We start from the raw sequence: 19,899 nt of genomic DNA on the forward strand, positions 1-19,899 counted from the left end.
ATATATATCATATGTATGCATGTATGTATGTGTGTGTGTATAAATAATGTAACATATGATGCTGCAGTGGCCTGGTGGTTAAGAAACTGCACTGTAGTCTCAAAGGTATGCTGTTTGAATCCACCAGCTGCTTCTCAGGAAAAGGATGGACAATCACCTCCTATACCCTTAACTGCTTCTGAAAACAATTGCAGGGTCAGCTATGCTACTGGTGTTGATAGTACTCAATAACTACATCATCATTATCATCATCATAATATACAAATATATAAATTATAGCCCATATAAAATTTATCCCATATGGGATATTTACAAAAAGTGTTGACAGATTATAGATTGATACTTTCAAAGACGTCAGTGTTTCCCAAATAGATCTATAGCTTGAGTGCAATCCCAATCAAAAGACCAGAAAACATTTTCAAGAACTGAAACGTTGATTTTAAAGTTTATGTAAAAATCAAATATAACCTATCCAAGCACTCTTGAAGAAGAAAAACTTGGTCTACCTAACAGAGTGAAGTTTGTTGTGGTTAAGATACTGTGACATTATCAAGAGACTAGAGAAACAGACTAATAGAACAGAATAACAACATCTGTAGGGACATTTGATTTATGACAGAAACCACATAGACTACTGGGTAAAGGACATCTTTCAATAAACTATGCTGGGATAATGAAATATCTTAATAGGAAGGAAAAATAACACCTCTTTCTTACAGTATACATTAATACAAGTCCAGGTGCAGTATATATCTAAGATGAATGGCAAAACATTAAACATTTTAAAAGGTAATATAAATTAAAGCCCAAACCTTTTGTTGTCCATTGGATTGCTATTCATAATGACCCCACAGGACAGAATAGAGGCGCCCTGTGGGATTTCTAAGACTATTGATCTTAAACAGCAGCATTCTTACCCATCTTTCTCCCACAAGGTAGATGATGAGCTTGAACTATCAACCTTTTTGACAGCAGCCAGGCACTTAAATATCATGCTTGCCAGCATTTCTTAGGAGGTAATATAAACACAAACCCACTGCTATGGAGTTGGCTGAATCGCAGTGACCCTAAATGACAGAGTAGAACTGGCCCACAGAGGATCCAAGACTTTCATCTTTATGGCTGACCATCAAATCTCACACCAAGAAGCTCGTAGGTTTGAACCACCATCCAATCAATTTGAACTCACAGCAACCCTACAATGCATTATCAAGACTGTGCTATCAATCTTAAAAAGAAGTTGGGAGGAGACCACCTATCTTTCTCCCAAGAAGCTGCTACTGGATTTGAACCACCAAAGTCATACATCTATTTGTTTAACAGCTCAGCATACTACACTATATGCCTCCAGGGTTCCCTGGACTGTAATATAGTATCTCTATGGGTAAAATCTTGTAAGATCCAGGAAACACAGTGTCACTGTACCAAAAAGAATTGGCTGATACTAAAATATTTCAAGAAGTATCATATGACCAAGAGCCAGTGGTGATGAAGAAAGGAGTTCAAGCTTCACTGACAGCATGGGCAAAAAAAATAAGGCTTCAGAAATTTATGGGATACCAATTGACATGTCTCAAACGACAGATGCAGGCCTGGACGTGTTCACCTGTCTATGCCAGGAAATTTGGAAGACAACTGCCTGGCTAACTAACTGGAAGAAATCATTATTTGCTCCCATTCCCAAGAAAGGTGATCCAATAAAATGTGGAAATTATCAAACTATGTCATTAATATCACATGCACTCAAAATACTGCTGAAGTCCACTCAGAAACAGGGAATTGATTATACATAGACAGGGAATTGCCAGATGTTCAAGCTGGATTTAGCAGAGGCCCTTTGGATTTAGAGGATGTCCTTTTTCAAGGATTGTCCTCCCATCCCACCCCTCACATGTCCAAAAGTATGCAACGTGAAGTCTCACACCCTTGCCTTTAAGGAACACTCTGGCTCCACTTCTTACAAGACAGGTTTGTCCTTTTGACAGTCTGTGTTTCCTTCATCAGTACCACAACTCCAAGACATCACTTCTTCAGTCATCCTTACTCATTGTCCTACTTCCCCATTATGTCTCTAGTGGTTTGAATCCAGCACACGCTTCACAGAAACCCAATGGCAGATTGCTATGAGTCCCAGTTGATTGGATGATAGCTCAAATGCACTAGATGCTCAGTGGGAGAAAGATGTGGCAGTCTGCCCCTGTGATATGAAAGGGGCAAGTGAAAAATGCTATGGCTTGGAGGCCCATACACTTTAGTCTCTAAGATGACATCTTTGCTCTTTAGTACTTTAAAATGATCCTTTGGCAGCAGATTCCAGAAACAAATACGTTGTTTGGTTTCTTGACTGTTGCTACTATTAAGGGTGTTGATTGTGGAACCAGGTAAAAGAAAACCAATGACGATTTCCATCTCTTCTCATTTGTCATGATGTTTATTTTTCCAATTTTGAGAATTCCTCCTTTCTTTATGTTCCAGTGTAATCCACACTATAGTCTATTGTCTCTGATCTCCTTCAGGAAGTGTTTCAGTTCCTTTTTACTTTCATCAAGCAAGGTCGTATGTTTGCGTATTGCAGGTTATTGATTAACAGTCCTCCAATTATGATGTCACATTCTCCTTATAGTCCAACATCCCAGAATGTCTCAGGATATAGATTTAATAGGTGTCTTGAAAGGCTGCAACCCTGACCCGCTTATTTCCTGAGGTTAAAGCCTGTTGTATTCCCTTGCTCTTTTAAAATGACTGCCTTTTGGTCTATTTAACCCACAGGAACACAATTAAGTGTCCTAGCATTCCCATTCTTTTTAATGTTAATCATAATTTGCTATGCTCTATACAGCTGGATGTATAACAGAAGAGAAAAAAATTACAACAATCATATTAAGGATTTAAATAGAAGATACATTTATGGATTGTTCTACAGTATGTTCCAAAACACACAGAAAACATTCTTTGGGGTTGTATAAACTACATTCTTAGTTGGATGATCAACCTAAGTAGCAGGTTGGATGTTAATCAGTGGAAGTGAAAGCTAACTAGAATTTAAGCAAATGCTACGGAACCTTGGTGGCACAGTTAAGGGCCCAGCTGCTAACCAAATAATTGGCAATTGTCATCTACCTAATGTAAGAAAGAGCTGGTGAATTACTTTCATAAAAGTTACAGCCAAGAAAACCCTGTGTGGAGTGGTTCTCTTCTATCATGTGAGGTCACTAAGAGTTGAAAATGAATTTGACAGCACTTAGCAATGACAAGGACCTTGGAAAGTCAATTCAAATTCAATAGTTTTCAGCTGAGCTGTGATGGTTCATCAAGAGGACAGGGCTGAGTAGTCTCATTCCACAGGGAAAAGGCACTTTCTCGTTTGGTTAGCCCGATTTACTCAGTCATGACCAGACAAGAAAAAGAAAGCCACAGATTCCTTTAACTGCCCACAGCCAGAATCTCAGCCAAGGACTATCTCTGCCTGCCATTCTTTGGTCCCATCAATATCCATCTTCACAAACTTCTGGACTTGAGGTGCAGTTGATGAAACATGACTTATTGGAGGTTAAAGACTTAAATTCATTTATTCTTTCTTAGATTGAAAGACTATGATGTAGAATATAAGCCCTTAAAAACACTCACCATTTACCTCATGCTTCATTCCTGTCAATTTGTGCTTTCGACTACAGCAAAATGAGGCAGGATGATTTCCCAATGCATTCATCACACGGTGGATGGACTTACACCAATGTCCCTGACCCAAAGACGCAGAGAGACACTTAGAAGGTGTCAATTTAATGAAACAATGTTCAAAAGAATAGAACACCTTTCATTTTTCCATTTCTTCTCCCAGTGTTTAGGGAAAATTAGCCCCTGGAATTTTGAGATTTATGTGAAAAAGCTGCTCCTGTCATTTTTCTCAGAAACTCAGAGGGAATGTTATCGTTCTGGACATCAGGATCAGTCCTGCTACTTGATTAAGGAGCAGGGATGCCTTGTACCTGTGTTCATACTCCATTCCATGTTTCACTCTTTTCCCTCTCTGCTTGTCAAAACCATCTCCATTTTTCATGGTCCGTCTTCTTTGCTCTGTGATTTAAGATCTCATCTTGCCTTGGGTCCCATAGCTGGGGTGGGGGTGGGAAGATAAATTGTGGCTGGGTGTAGCTGGAGCGGAAGCAATGCCTGCTGAAGTACTTCTAACTTTGCTACAAGTTAAGCTTCTAGAATGTTCTAAGAAGGCTCTCTGACAGGTGCTGTAATTTCCAGAAGGAGTCAGGTCCTACAGCAAGCTGATAAAGTGGAAGCACCTGTAAAAAAAAAAATGCTCAAGCCTCCTTGTCAGCTATAATCTGCATGTTTTACAGATAACTGCCATTAACCAACCAACCCCCCCCCCCCCCCCGGGCTGGTGTGTAAGGCCCATTTACATCATTAGCCAAGAGAAAAAAGTAAGATGGTGAGGTATGGGAAGTGGACATTTAGCTTTTCTCTCATTCTTAAAGCTTTGAGATGTGTATCCCAGTTGATGATAAAACAAGTTATTCTTCCTGTATGCTGTGGTCAAAGTTTCAGAGGACCACCTACAATACAATTGCATAATTGAAACAAAGTTTTCATGAAATGGTATTTTGGTTAGTCTAACCATATGCAACAGATACCAATGGTTTCTATTTTAAATATGCCAGTTAAATAAAACTGATCCCAACCTCTCAATTTACTTATTTCACAATTGCTAATGTGTCTTGGCACTGAGTTGGAAAAAAAGGTTTTTATGAAAAATTCCTTTGGCTGTCTGTAGTTACAGTCAGTGTTCTTTTTTTTTTTTAAATTTTTTTCAGCCAGTGTTCTTTGACAACATAACAATTGGAGGGCATTAATGCCTGTTGAATTGACTTCACAACAATGGGTTTGGTTTTTAGTCTGGGTTAAAGTCAATTGTTCTCAAAAGTTGAGCAACAGAAGAGATTACTGTTACCACTTTGTAACTGAGGGATGTGAGGTGACTTTAGCCACCATCTTGCTTATACATAACTTTTACACTCGCTACCCACAAGATTTCAACAGTTGTGCTTTTCAGCCTTTTTATTAAATAGCAGAGTATATCTGGCACACATGACATATTTAGTACTTCTTTATAGCACCCTGCTCTCCTCTTCTGAAAAGTCCCGGGGCTGTATTTGATCATGTCTGAGATTCTTTTCTGTGTAGTCTCTGATCCTAATATCCTGCTTAACAAAACCTCTGGGAACCAAGCTTGTTAAAAATGAAGTCAGTTAGGTGGAGAGTCGGGGAGTGACCCGTTTAAAAGTTGGTCTCCTGGAAACGGAAGATCATTAAACACAAGAGCTCTTGGCAATGTTGAGATTGTTGGGGAGAGGGTCTGGCGTCATCTGAGGAGAAGAAGGAACAAAGTAGGGGGGTGCCCTTATTTCGATATGCCACGTAGGTACACCTTACTCAAGGGCCGAACTGCGTGGAGTCACATTTCTCTAAAGAGCAGAGGCCAGGTGGCCTCACAGACTCCCAGGCCCCACCTGAGATGTGGACTTGGCCCAGCTCCACCTCAGCACGGCTGAAAAGCTGCCCTCAGTCCCTCAGGCTCCATTTCCGTCACACTGACACAGATTGTTGGCTTTTGTTTTCTTTCTTCCTCTTTTCAAAAGCTCCTCACAGGCCTGGTTTGGCAGGCAGCGCGGGCCCTGCTGTGATGGCCCTGCTGTGATGGCGAATCTAACAAGCCTGTCCTGCTGATTGATTAAACGCGATGGGCAACTGAAGACGCCAGTGTGGAAATTAGCCGGTTGTGATTGTCCTAATGGTTGGGCTTACTAATGAATCGAGTCTGATTACAGGCGACCTCTTGAGTGCCTCCTGTTGCCCCAATCTGGGGGCGGCTTCTGCTTGGAGTGCAGCTTGGTTCTCCGCAGGATCTCCCAGCTGGGCCAAAGACTTTTTTTTTTTTTCTTTCTCCCTTTGTTTCTTTTTTTTACTTTTTCTTTTTTAGCTCAGTTTTTGCTCTCAAATCTAGTTTCAGGGCAAAAGGCGATTTACTAGAAACTGGTAAGTGCTGTGCCAAAGACGCCTGCTAGTAAAAAATGGTAAAGAGTCAGCCTCATGTATCTCAAATTCAACTCTACCTGTTCCAGAAGGAGACTGGATAGGATTTCTCTGAAGGTACACCTGGAAACCGCAATTCGTGTAACTCTCCCTTCCAGCAAGCTCATTCTTCACACAAGGACCCAGTGGCTTACCATGCAGCACATTGTGCTGTTAATCAAAAGGTCAGCAGTTTGAATCCACCAGTCCCCCTGTGGGAGGGAGAAGGATGGAAAGCTCTTCCCCCATAGATTTAAAGCCCCAGGAACCCAATGGAGGATTGCTATGATTCATTGTTTACTTGAAGGCAGTAGATTTGGCCTATATAGTTTATATAACAACTAAGAAACCCTGGTAGATAGGGGAGGTTGGACAGGGAGAAAAGTGCAACAATGAATGGATGGAAATCCAAAGCCTTTGTGAAATTTCATTAAAATTAATAAAAAAAATTACATTAAAAAAAAAAAAAGAGAATCCCTGGTAGCTTGGTAGGCTTCATAACTAAAAGGTCAATGATTCAAACCCACCAGCTGCCTCATAGAAAGTTGTGGCTATCTGGTCCAGTAAAAACTACAAGACCAGATGGCAACAACATTGTTCTATGAAAACCCAATAAAGCCGTTCTACTTAGTTTAAGAGGGTCACAGTGAGAATGGAGTGAACGCTTCCAAAGACAGTGTGTTGGTGTTTACCTGAACGTGGTTCTTGTGTAGCAACAAGACAGAAGAATGGCTGCAGACATCAGTCATTTTCTTTCTTTGTGCTATAGGTGAATGGACTCTCGTCCTCCATTTGTAGAAGGAGAGGGTCGAAGATGGTCTCTAACACAGTGTTAACAAGTCTCAGGCTTTTCGTTTGACTACCTCTCTAGCTAAGCAGTCCCTGGCATGCCACTGTCCTTCTGTGGGTTCAGGGCTGCCCATCCCCTGGAGTGCATTTCTGCCCCAACAAGAAGTACACGAGGAGGAGGAGGAGGAGGAGGAAGAGGAGGAGGAGAAGGAGGAGGAGGAAGAGGAGGAGGAGAAGGAGGAGGAGGAGGAGTCTCTCTGCTTGAGCAGGAAAGTTGCCTCGTATCAGATTTCCTGTGGAGCATGATCCAACATGAAGACCTGACTTGATACTCACACCGCCCCTGGCAGATGCCCACTTCCTTCCTGTCTGAAGGCAGATGCCAGCGCTCTCCGAAGCTGGGCCTGAACCTCCTGGATTTCTGACCACTGGACTGTGAGGGCCTTTGATAACTGTACATCCTGGGCTTGTGTCAGGCTCTGTGAGAATGCAACTACTGTGAGAGCTATTGGGCCTCTGGGTCTCCTGCTGTGCACAGACTCTTCAGTAATTTCCACTCAAGCAGAAAGCTCTGAGGTTTCCTGGAGGAGCCTTAAGTGCCTGAGCCCTTTCTGAGTCTAGTATTGAAACCCCCAGGACTCCCTCCTTTAGGCTCATGAGGTTTTTATACAGGGCTGAGACTGATGCCTACTGAGGTTAATTGGCTATCTGGCTAGTTTGTCAAAGCGGCAGACACTGGGAAGTCTAGTCCACCAGCAATAATATTTGCAGGATGTCCTTGGGGCAGAGGACAAGGGTGAACGGTGTGGTTTGATGGAGTCTGTATCAAGGAGATGCGGGCGTCGGGGGTGGGGCAAGAAGTGTCACTCAGGCTGGGGTTGTAGGAGCAGGACAACAGTCCCAGTGAGAATGAGAGGGACGCGATCAAGGCTGGAGCCTCTGCTTGGGGGGACACAATTTGAACCTTCTTCTTAGCCTGAGCATAAGGCTTGGGATCAGTGGAGTAGATCTAAAAGGCCAACTATGAGACACTGTCTGCAGGGTGTTGTGTATTGTTGAGTCAGAACTGATTCATAGCTGACCCCCCCCCCCAGGGGATTTTTCAGAGCCAGTTAATCATACTGGAGGAGATTACTCTTTCTCCTGCAGAGCAGCTCGTCGGTTCAAACTGCATACCTTTGGGTTGCCAGTGTAACTCCTTACCACTAGACCACCAAAGCTGCAAGATGAGAGCTGCCCTAATAACCAACTCAATCAGATTGTACACCACGGGAGTTCTGGTTACACTCTTCAGATGAAGAGACTCAACAAACAAGAGCTTATTGTTGTCAAATCTAAACCTCCTCATAGCTGACCCTCCAGACGGTTTTCAAAGGCTGAACATTGTCTGGAAAGAGATTGCCCATCTTTCTCCCTTCGGGCCACTTGTGGATTTGAACTGGTAGAGAGAGGTTGCCTTTGCCTTTGGGTCAGCATCGCACTATATCAGGGCTTGATGATAGGATAGGTTTAAAAGATTAGGAAAGGACTGAACCCAAAAGTGGGATAGTTTTCAAATGTTTAGATTTTGGTTTTTAATCAATGTGTGCAGCTGAGGTATTGAGAAGGTGGACACACTGTGTGTATAGATATTATAATGACCAAATCTACATCCTAATTAGGGAGCATTAGTGTAGTTGGGAGTCCTTAGGGAGCACTAGTAGGGGGATGTGCTGCTAACCCAAAGGTAACGCCTTTCTGTCAGTTTGAATTCACCAGTGACTGTGGGAGAAAAATGGGCCATCTCTTCCCATACAATTTACAGTCTCAGAAATCCAATGGAGGACTGTCTATGAGACAGTTGACTTGGTGGCAATGATAGAGAAAGTGGGGAGAGAGGGAGAGGGTTGCGTGAGAGGGGGAAGAGGGAGAGAGTGAGAAGAGCTAGCTCTATTGTACTTGTTGAATGCCATCATGCCAATTTTTGGTCATAGCAACCCCTTGTGCCAGTAGAAGTGCCTCACAGAGTTTTTTAGACTGTAATTTTTTTCCACAGAAACAGTTCATCAGACTATTCACCAGTAGACATGCTGGCTGGGTTTGGACTCTCAATATTTTTTTTTTAAATTATCACCAGTAGCCAGGAAATTAAAAGGCACATTGCCATGGGAAAGTCTGCTGTTAGGGAACTCTCCAAAGTACTGAAGAGCAATGGTGTCTCTCTGGAGACTAAGGTGCATCTGATACAGGTCATGGTCTTTGCAATCACTTGTTATGCATCAGAGAGTTGGACAATGACCAAGGAGGAGAGAAGGAGAATTGATGCCTTTGAGCTGTGGTGCTGGAGAAGAGTATTGAGAATACCATCGACTGCTAGGAAAACAAACAGATTCATCCAGGAGAGGATTAAACCAGGATGCTCCTTGGAGGCAAGGATTCTGAGGCTCTAACATACTTTGGACACGTTGTAAGGAGAGACTGGACCCTGGAGAAGGACATCATGCTTGGTAGGGTGGAGGGACAGCGCAGGAGGGGAAGGCCCTCTATGAGGTAGATTGATTCAGTGACTGGTGTAATCGGGATGGTCGTGTCGGAGACAGTGCGATTGGCACAGGACAGAGCAGAGTTTAGGGCTGTTGTACATAGGGTCGCTATGAGTCGCAAGCAACTCAACGGCACATAACAACAACAACAACAACAATTTATTTTGTTATTTTTTGTGTGTGTATTGTCAAATTGGATCTGACTGGTACAGGAACAGATTGCCCCTCCTTCTCCAGCAGAGCTTCTGGTGGATTCAAACTGCGTACCTCTGGGATGTAGTGCAGCTTCTTGCCACTAGGCCACCAGAGCTCCCTTTGGATTCCCAATATTTAAATCAACAACTGAGCACTGAAACTTTGCGCCAGCAAGTCTCCTAGATCATAATGAGCAAGACAGAATGACCAAGTGTCTTTCTGTATGTCTGTTTGTGTTGTCATTGCCAACATGGAGGCACTTGTGAATGGATTGAGGCTACCTGAGATACTTTCTTCTCTTTGTCCACTTTCCAGCCTTTAAAACACAGAATTATGACTCCTTCATCTCACTCTGGTACACAGGCTCAGAAGCACTGTTAGAGAAGTGCAGGGATGTGGTACTACTGCATAGCTGATCTACTCCCCTGTATTAGTGAGTGCTATGCCCTGGAGCTCTGGTGGCCTAGAGGCAAGAAGCTGCTCTACAATCTGAAAGGCACATGTGTGGTTCAAGCCACCACGTGTTCCATGGGAAAAGGATGGGCAATCTCCTCCTGTGCAATTATCCACCTCTGAAGACTTGCTGCAGGGTCAGTCATGAGTCAGTTTCAACTTGATGTATCCAACCACAACAACATGCCAGATGATGGAACAAACCATAAACAGTGTTTTACAGAAGAAAAAAAAATATTCTTTTGTCACCTATACAATAATCAAAGATTTCCCTGGACAAGAGACCACTCTCTGCCACATTGCCATGCTGGAGCTTAGGTTCCTGCTGTCTTGAGCTCCCCTCCCTTATGGCCTTGGGGTTTGTTGGTCATATCAGGATGTTGTGGAAATGTACAGGAAGGTCCTCTGTGTTTCTCAGTCACTTTGTTCACCGTCTATTGGAGAGACAACTGCCTGACTCAATTTAGAGGCAAGTGTGGTAGTGTTGAGGTCGGTAGTTTGTCCAGCTGTCTGTCTACCTTCGGGAACATTCCCACTAGGGAAATAACCCACACTGAAGCAGGTGCTGCCAAATAAAGTTCAGTTTACGACAAATCTCCATACGTAGGTTTTCAATGGCAAAGACCTTCAGAAGTAGATCACCTGACCTGCTAAGAAACTTGTGGATCCAAATCTCTCATTTTGTAGCCAAAAGGATAAACATTTAGAACTGCTCTCCTCACAGCTGCTATAGACGGTGGTCAGCTGTCTCTGTCAGTTTCTCACAACATTCTCAGTATTTTCTCCTAGGCTATGCTACATCTTTTACATAATGAATTACTAGCCAGTTACCTTTAAAAATCAGGCAAAATGCTTTGTCTCAGGCCTGTATTTGAAGCCTAGCGCTAACATCTGATAATAAGGTCAACTTCGGTCAAGTTACCCAAAATCTGAGTCTCTACCTACAAATTTGTAAATTAGAGATAATAATACTTCTTTAATAGTATTATTTATCTTTTTAAAAAATAATGTTAGTGATTAGATGGCTATAAAGGGATTGCCATGTAATAAATACTCATTAATTGCTAACTTATTGTAATTATTTCAATAAAATCATTGCCAAACAGATTTTTGTCTATTAATATAGAACTGTCAAACTCACAATTTCCTTGACTTGGGGATTTTCTCCCCTGTAACCTGAATCAATTGTCACTTATTCATAGAAGGTTAGAGCCAGAAGTCTCTTGGAGATCCTCATATCTGATTTCTTGAGACATTGAACGACTTAGTCAAGGTCGTAGAGGTAATTAGTAGAAGAAGTAATATGAAACTTTCAATCTTTTGACTTGCAGTTCAATGTCCTCTCTACTGCTTTCTATTAAATGTTCTGAAAGTAGAGCATGCCGAAGTTTTATCTTCCAACTTAGAACTTTTGAATGACCCATTTGTCTGGCTTGGTTGGGTATCCATTTCAGTAGCAAGGTTCAACAATTACCATCGAGTAAAAATATTCATTGTTTCTGGAGACATTACTTCTATCTTGCCACTAAATTGTGACTTTCAGTTTATTTTCTTATAATAAATAGTAGCAATTTACAGGATATGATTTTCTAAATGCAATATTTAAACCAGTATTTTTGTTATATGCCTCCATTTCTAAACTTTCCTTGTTTTCCTAATGGACTGTTAATAATCAAGAACACTGTTAAGTGCCTTTCCACGGTTTTTTTGTTTGTTTCTTATTTAGTAAATACTACATAATAATTTACAGTAAAAATCCCAAACTGTTTTGCAATATTATATTGAGATAAGTGAATGTCTGAGAAACATTTACAATAAAGATAGACACTTTTGACTCTATGAGCACTTTCAACTCAACCAGCGTAGCAGTGAATTGATGTCTGTGGTAAGGATATGTAGTTACTGCCTCTTTGTTCTCTAGTCAGACATTGTATCATGTGACTTGTTTGAAGTACTATTCTTCTGTTTCTCTAGGAATGAACTTTGCTACTACTGTTGCTGTATTGTAATTGTTAATGCTACCTAGTGAGGGATCCTTAAGTGGTGACCCCTTACAGAACAGAATGAGTGCTGCCTGGCCCTGCCCGATCTGTGTAATCAGTCGCAGTTGGGACTACTCTGATCCATAGGCTTTTGGTCACAGATCCTGTCTTAATCTTGGCTCCACTGAAACCTGTAGCAGCACTCACTCAGGTTTCTACCGATGAATGAGTAGTGGCTGTGGGTGAGGTGCATTGACTGGGAATCGAACCCGAGTCTCACACATTGGTGAGAATTTGACCACTCAGCCACAATTCCCACTCCTCCAACTGCAGGAGAGACGTTCAGTTTTCAGGAGACAGGATACGTCTTCCTCTTGAGCCTTAAGAAAGTCTTTTTCTGAGCCTCTGACGGCCCTAGAAGAGTAGGCGTTACCAGTTTTCTTCTGATCGAAAACTCTAGATTGTTAAAAGAAAACCTTTTTGACATAAAGGTGTAGAAAGTCAGAATGTCAGACACTGGAATTTTCTCCAAATTCATGTACTGTTTTGTACCACTTTTAGGACTAAACTTTAGAATGGCGAGGGGGAAGGTCTCCTCTCTGATATCTGCTGCTGTGCTCAGTTTACCCTCTTGTTCATGCATTCCTGCATTTTCCTTTCATTAATCTGGGCCTCTCTATGCTTTGCCTCATAGAAGACCATCTTCCTTCTCCCCTTCTTGCCCTAAAAGGAAAGATGAGAACCTTAGTCCCTTCTTTTCTGCTAAATGAAAAGGTTTTACTCCCCCCCCCCTCCCGCCCACCTCCACTGGATGTTAACAGAGATGCTCAGGTTCAATACTTTGGGAGGGATGGGCTCTGGCTCCAATAAGTACAATCCTTCCTAGGTCACTTGATAAGCAAGCATGTGTTACCAAAGTGAGCATAACTTTTCAGAACAACAAGGTACTCTAATCACACATGAGTAATGGAGAGTCCCAGAGTTAACATGGGATTAACCTCACCTCTTGAAATAGCAAACTCTGGCATCTTGTGATAATTAGTATATGATTTTTTCCTAGGTTTAATTAGTTTGCCTTACAAGTGTTTGCTGCTGTTGTAAATCACTGGAACAGTTATACTTTTGATTTCTTTTTCTATTAAAATATACCCGTGTTCTCAAATATGAAGGTCAGCACAGGAGTTGTTCCCACTTCATTTTTCCCCACTAAAGAATGAATTGCTGTTGTGTGCTATTGAGCTGATTCTGAATCATAGTGACTCTGTAGAATCCAACAGAACTGTGGTATAGTGCATAATAAATCAGGCTGCCAAATAGAAGATCAGGTGTTCGAATCCACCAGCAGTCCTGCAGGAGAAAGATGCGTGCTCTACTCCTGTAAAGATTTATACTCTCAGAAACTCCCTGGAAGGTTGAAATGCCTGGATAGCAATGGGGTTTTGGGGATGGTTAAGGAGCAGATTGCCACATCTCTGTCCGGCTGAGCATCTGAAAGGTTCCAACTGCTCCCTTGTTAGTTAACAGCTAAACTAACTTAGCACTTAACTAGTGCACAATCAGGGATTATGCAAAAGACTAGGAAGAATTACCAAATACAACCTCATAGCTTGAATTTATAGTAAATGGAGAAAGTAGACTTGCTGGGGCCCTGCCTACTGCCAGTGACAGATTGTTTGAGACTGAGTAAGAGGGGAACAGAAAAGTTCAAGGAAATGATAAACGCACAGGAATATGTGGAACTTCCTGCGTGTCAAGGTAGAACTGGGTGCCAGAGGGTGTTCAGTGACCAATTTTCTAGAACTAGATTACCAGGCTTTTCTTCTGAGGCACCTCCAGGTGGATCTGGGTCTCCAACTAGCGGTTAGTTGCTGAGTACATTAACTGCCCCCTGCCCTCTTCCAGGGACTCCCATGGTAGGATATGGTCGAATGTCCTTTCATAATTCTTCTCTGGACAATGAGATGCATATTTCTTAGTGGACACACCTACCACATTGGATGCACTGTATGTTTCTTCCTTGCTGTCACAAGAACTGTGTGACCTTTAGTCCTTTGAGTCATTTGGGTTTGGGATGGAGTTTGTCACAGTCTCACGGGTGTGTTCTAACTCTTGTTCACAGCCCAGGGCTGGGCAAGAGGACAGGAAAGCAGGCGGGACTGCAGAGTGGGTGGACAGCTGTGTGTCTGGACTGCTTTGGGCTCTATTCCGGGGCGGGGGGGGGGGCTTTATGTCTTGCCCTGGGCTGTGCTCCCATATTTATTTTCAGAGCAGCAGAGACTCAGAACCCAGCATGACACTCGCATGACAATTTGTTTTTAAAAGAGGCTATAAATATGGAACTCCTTCAGCAAGAATCAAAGCTCTTTGAGTGTGTTTCATAATCAAGTTACCCGCATCCTCTCTCTGTCTGAAACAAGCTAGATTACATTTTAATGCAATTTACATTAATGATATCATTTTCATTTAATTATCAGCATCTCCTTTGTTAGAATGTAAGGCACGTTCCCAACAGTTGCTTGCTTCCAAACCCCGTTAAGAGACTCTGCCATAGGCTTCCCGCCGAGTCCCACTCAGGGTTAACCTCTCTTACTTACTACTTGAGACATTCTTTGTTCTCTTTGTTATGAGCTTGTCTTTCTAACATCAGAATCTCAAATTCCGGTAGAATAGCAGAAAAAAATAAATAAAAAAGCAGCACGACGGAGGCAGAGGTGCTCTGAGTGACTTTGCATGCTGGCGAACATGAACTGAAGAAGCAGACCTGAGCTCTGTGCCAAGAGATCAGGGCCTCTAAATCTTGGGCACATTAATGAATTTCTTGGGGCCAGAGCCTCCGCATTTGGAAAGTGAAGATAAGTCTTCTTCCCCACAGTGGTGTTTGAAAAACAGGAAAGACACCTTATATAAAGTTCTAGGCCTGTTACAGTCAATTAGTGCTAATTTCTCCTTTCACTTAGAGGCAAACGTCATCTGGCTTATGAAAAAGATGCAACATTTATTTTTGAGGGGAAGTGGATCAGTTGGTGTCCCTGGGGTGGTACAAACAGTTAACATCATCAGTGGTTAACCGAAAGGTTAGAGGTTAAAGTCCACCCAGGGGCAGTTTGGTAGAACAGCTCGATGATTTACTACCCGCTCCCCCATCCCCCTTGGGTTGAATTGGAGCCTACTGACACGAAAGGGGATTGATCCTCCTTCTCCAGCAGAGCATCTGGTGTGGATTTGAACTGTATGTATACCTTTAGGATTGCAAAACAGCTTCTTGCCACTAGGCCCCCAGAGCTGACCTTTGATGATCTACTTTTTTAAAAAAAAATTTTATTTTATTTTATTATTTTTTGGGTGTGTACTGTCCAATCAGTTCTGACTGGTACAGGAGGAGATTGTCCCTCCTTTTCCAGCAGAGTATCTGGTGGATTCGAACCGCACACCTCTGGGATTGCAGTGTAGCTTCTTGCCACTAGGCCACCAGAGCTCCCTTGATGATCTACTTTTGAAAATTAGCCATCAACAACCCAAGGGAGCACAGTTCTACTCCAACAGATAGGAACTGAAATCTCCACTCAACAGTAAATGGTTGGTTTATGTGTTCCCAGAGCCTGGGAAAAGCTGCCTGGGTTTCTTTACATGGCTGTTCCTTCCTTCCAGGCATAGGGACAGGAGAGCCTTCTGAGAGCTCTGCCAAGTTATAGTTCACAGGAGAGGGCATATCTGAAGCGGTTCTGATACATAGTGAAATTTGAAGGAGGAAAGCAATACTCAAGAAATGCAATTAAAAAAAAAAAAAGAAATGCAATTACCAGCGAGGAAGACAAGCCCCGTCTAGGGATTTTAGAAACCCTGCAGGCCATTGTGAGGTTCTAGGGTAAGGAGGACCATTCCTTTGCACATTGGAAAAAAGAAGAAAAGATCCAGAAGGAATATCCCAAATGGTACCTGTGATGGTAGACAAGGCTTCTAAAGCCAGGATGCCAGACCTTAGTGCCCTCTGTTCTCACTGTTGGATGATTCTATTTCTTATTCTGAAGGAAGATTCACCTGCAACCCGAGGATTCCTTATTCTTCTTTATCGACAGCACTATCCATCCACTAGTGCTACACGGGCCAGCTGTGTGATGACGACCATTAGGAAGACCAATTTCTACATGTGGCCAACAGTGATGAGAATGTCTATGGGAAGTGAGTGGTGGAAGCCCAGCAGATGGGATTACCTGGATTTGAGGGCTAGGGAGTGTGTGTGTGTGTGTGTGTGTGTGTGTGTGTGTGTGTGTGTGTGATTTAGGGCAAGAGAAATATGGCTTCCATAACAAGAAGACAGATGACAAAGAAACACTACACTGCAGACGTCGTCATCGTATTTTCACATGTTCAGCTGAGGTTTTTCTGCTACTTCCTTGGCTCAGGAAAATAACATGTAAGGACTTAACTGTTGAATTGCTTTGCTAGGCTGATAATGTGAATCACACAATTCATCGCAACACTGTGAAATCATTTTTGTGCATTTTTACAGAAAAATCAAGAAGTGGGCAACTTGAGGTCAGAGGGGATTTTGGTCCAGCAGCACCTTCCTGTTCTCGCTTCTTTTTGGTCAAGGATTCTATTTTTGACACTTGTGCAAGATGGCAGGGAAGAGGGAGCGGGAATGTTTTAGAACTACGGATAATGAACTATTCCATTCCTGGGGACCAAAATGACATTCCACTATGTTTAAAGTATTGTCACCCCGATCTCCTCTACATCCCATCCCTGTCATAATCTCACCCATATACATCACACCCCGTGACATTAGGGATGAAGCTCTCTTTTGGAAAGGGATCAGATGGTTCTTCTGAAGATAGCCTTGACAGCATTAAACTGGAATTGATTGAGAATGAAGCATCTGTGTGTAGCCTGCTTTCTTTCTGATCCCTGGGGACCCACGTCTACTATGGACTTAGTTGAGTCTCTGACATCTTCCCTCACAGGTTAAACTTCTTCTCTAGTATGTCGCAGACTCGATTCCACATTTAGAAGCAGAGATGTCTTACGTCTTGAAGGGGCAGATAAGAGGCACTACAGACCATCTACACTTCCTATTCATCCAAAATTCTTGCTCCCTTTCTGCTTGATTTCCATTCTCCTTTCAATCTCACATGCACATGAATGCTTGACAATGGCCAGCTGCTTCTCTCTGGTTTTCATCCATGGCAGCTGCTAGTTAAACAAATGTGGGGAGATAACTAGTAATTCATGGGGTTCTGTTCATTTGAATTATTTTCACTTCAGAGCTTATGACATGGGGTGGGAATGGGGAGCAGGAATCACCCTCAGTTATGACATTTCAATCATCTCTGATAATGAAAATGGGCCTTCTGTTGGGGGAAATTTTTGTGTTGGTTCTGTCAGCTGTAGGTTCTTGTATGAGTATATATTGTCAGGTCAAGGAAATAAAATTATTACCTACTGGAAATTCTACTCCCCCCCAAAAAAAACCCAAATCAGCAAATGATTAGTTTGTTTCTTAGTCAGGATAGGTTGGGTTATGCTTCAGTAACAAATAGTCACTAAATCTCAACGGCCTACCAAGAAAAAGGTTTCTTTTTTCTTGCTCTTGCTACGTATTCATCACAGATTAATTGCATATTTGCCCCACTTCCTTGTAGGACGCAAGCACAGGAGGGAGGCTCTATCTGGAACATACAGTGCATCACTGCTCAGGGTAAAGAGCTTATGAACCTTGAGCGGGCTCTTGGAGTTTTTGCTCCAAATGGCAAGGTTCAATGTATCTGTCTTTCATTGGCTACATCAAGTCACATGACTAGCCATGCTATCTTTGGGAATGAGGAAGTAGAATTCTTTATTATTCTGTGGGCTGATAGGGCTACCTTATTAAGAGGATATACAAAAAGTGAGCCATGAATGTAAAAAGGAACCCAGAATTACCTATAGAGCTTTAAAAAAAATACATATGAAAAAACTGTGCTAAATTCAAATCCCTTGGTAGGCTCAGAAATGCACATTGTTGTGACTCTCCACAGTTAATTCTGGTACAAACCCCCTAGCAAGGAAGCACTGTGCTAAAAGATTAAGGTTAACCTTCTAAAAGTCAAGAAAATAAACAAGCTGATTAGCTTTAAAGTGCAGTGTTAAAAAGAGATACCGCTGCCTTTTTCTCTAAGTCTTTAGAGTCTTTCTTCTTTATTCTTCCCATTGTGCTTTTATTGAATGGTACTAGGGCTCCTTTATTTATAATTTAGGAGGCAGGTGAGTTGGATGTTTCATATTTCTCCAAGGCAAAGAAAGAACTAGGTTGCTTTTTATTTGTTTGTGTCCCTCCATTGATTTTTCAATGGGTCAATGACTCACAGTGGAAAGCAGCACTGCCACCTTTGACTTCAGTCTCTCTGGGTTGCCTGCAGGTGGATGCTGTGGTCCAGCAGCTCTGCATTAGCCATTTGCTTTGGGCACCTCTCACCTGCTGCTGTACAGATGGTCTTCAATTAACTTTCCTTTGCTTTGTGACTCAGTCGTGAATATTGGGTTTGCCTTCCCAGCATTCTGTTCTTTTCTGCTTGTGTGCTAAAAGAGGCTCTGAAAGAAAACCACTGGGAATTAAGTGAAAGGAAGGAGAGCATAGGAAAGCAAAGGGGTGAACTCAGTGGAGCACAGCCCTTCCAGACCACCCTTCGGACGGGGAGGTGCTTTCATTCTTTATGAATCAGATGACTCTAGTATTTCTAGAGCCTTAAAGGCAAGGATGGTGAAACCTCTTATACGTAGGACATGCTGACAGGAGGAGCTAGTCCTTGGGAAATGACATCATCTGGGAAAGAAGGAAGATCAAATAGAGACCCACACCAAGACAGATTGACATAGTGATCGTAGAATTGGTTTGAGGATATCAGAGATGTTAAGGATGGCATGGGTTAGGGTAACTTTCAGATCTGTTGTTTATAAGGTCACTATGAGTTTTAGTTGACTTGAAAACATCTATCAACAACAACAACAACAACTTATAGCTGATGTTCCTGAGTCAGCACTTCTCTACATAAACTGAACTTGTTATTGCTTTAGTTCGAGCTCCCAGTGTGACCCCAAAGTAGAATTACATCATAAGGTTTTCTTAGTTGTGTAGAAGCAGATTGCAAGTCTTCTCCATGGGATTGCTCTGTTCAAGCTGTCAACATCTAGGTTAGTAATTGAGCATAAACCTTCTGTGTCAACCTTAGAAAAGTCTAAGAACATAGATACCCAGCCCTTGGTGGGTGTTTAGTGATGGGATCCTATTGAAGAGAGAGATCTGAGAGCATCTGTTTATTGTATTCTAAGAGCACACCAAAGTCGAGACAATACGCAATGAGGGTTGCAGAGTGGATTATAGTTGGGGTTGGGGGTGGGATTGGGGGAGGTGGGGGGGATTGTGTACCAATGAGGGAGTTTTTCTTTTGCTTTTCAAGGAGAGGAGCAAAGGGGGGGACAGGGGGAAGGGTGCAACAATGAATGAATGGAATTCCAAAATCTCCATAGATGTTCATTGAAATGGAAAATAAACAAACCAAATCACAAAAAAAAAACCAACTTAGTCTCTAGTCACCAAAGTAAGTTGCAGAGTATTGTCTTTGTGCACTATGTCATGCTAATTGTCCTTGATAGCCATTGTGACTATGTTCCTGAGCCCCCAGGCCCAATGACTCCTTGCCGATGGGGTGTTTGCATACCTTTGGCCCCGGGTTGCTCTATACATACGTGGATATAAGAGATTGAGAGTGTTCACAACTTCAGTTTGCTCGGCTTCACGGTCAACACTCTTGGCACCAGCAGCCAGGAAATCAAAAAACGTATTGCGATGGAAAAACCTGTGGTTAGGGACCTCTCTAAAGTACTCAAGAGCAACG

At 42.4% G+C, this 19,899-nt stretch overlaps 1 pseudogene; it reads left to right on the forward strand.

The window, feature by feature from the left end:
- LOC102859847 overlaps nucleotides 1-16,208 on the forward strand; it is a 137,721-nt pseudogene extending 121,513 nt beyond the window's left edge.
- The last annotated feature ends 3,691 nt before the right edge of the window (nucleotides 16,209-19,899 follow it).

The sequence above is a fragment of the Elephantulus edwardii genome, unplaced genomic scaffold, assembly GCF_000299155.1.
Source record: "Elephantulus edwardii isolate Elephantulus edwardi_28Jun2011 unplaced genomic scaffold, EleEdw1.0 scaffold00103, whole genome shotgun sequence".
NCBI classification, from domain to species: Eukaryota; Metazoa; Chordata; class Mammalia; order Macroscelidea; family Macroscelididae; genus Elephantulus; species Elephantulus edwardii.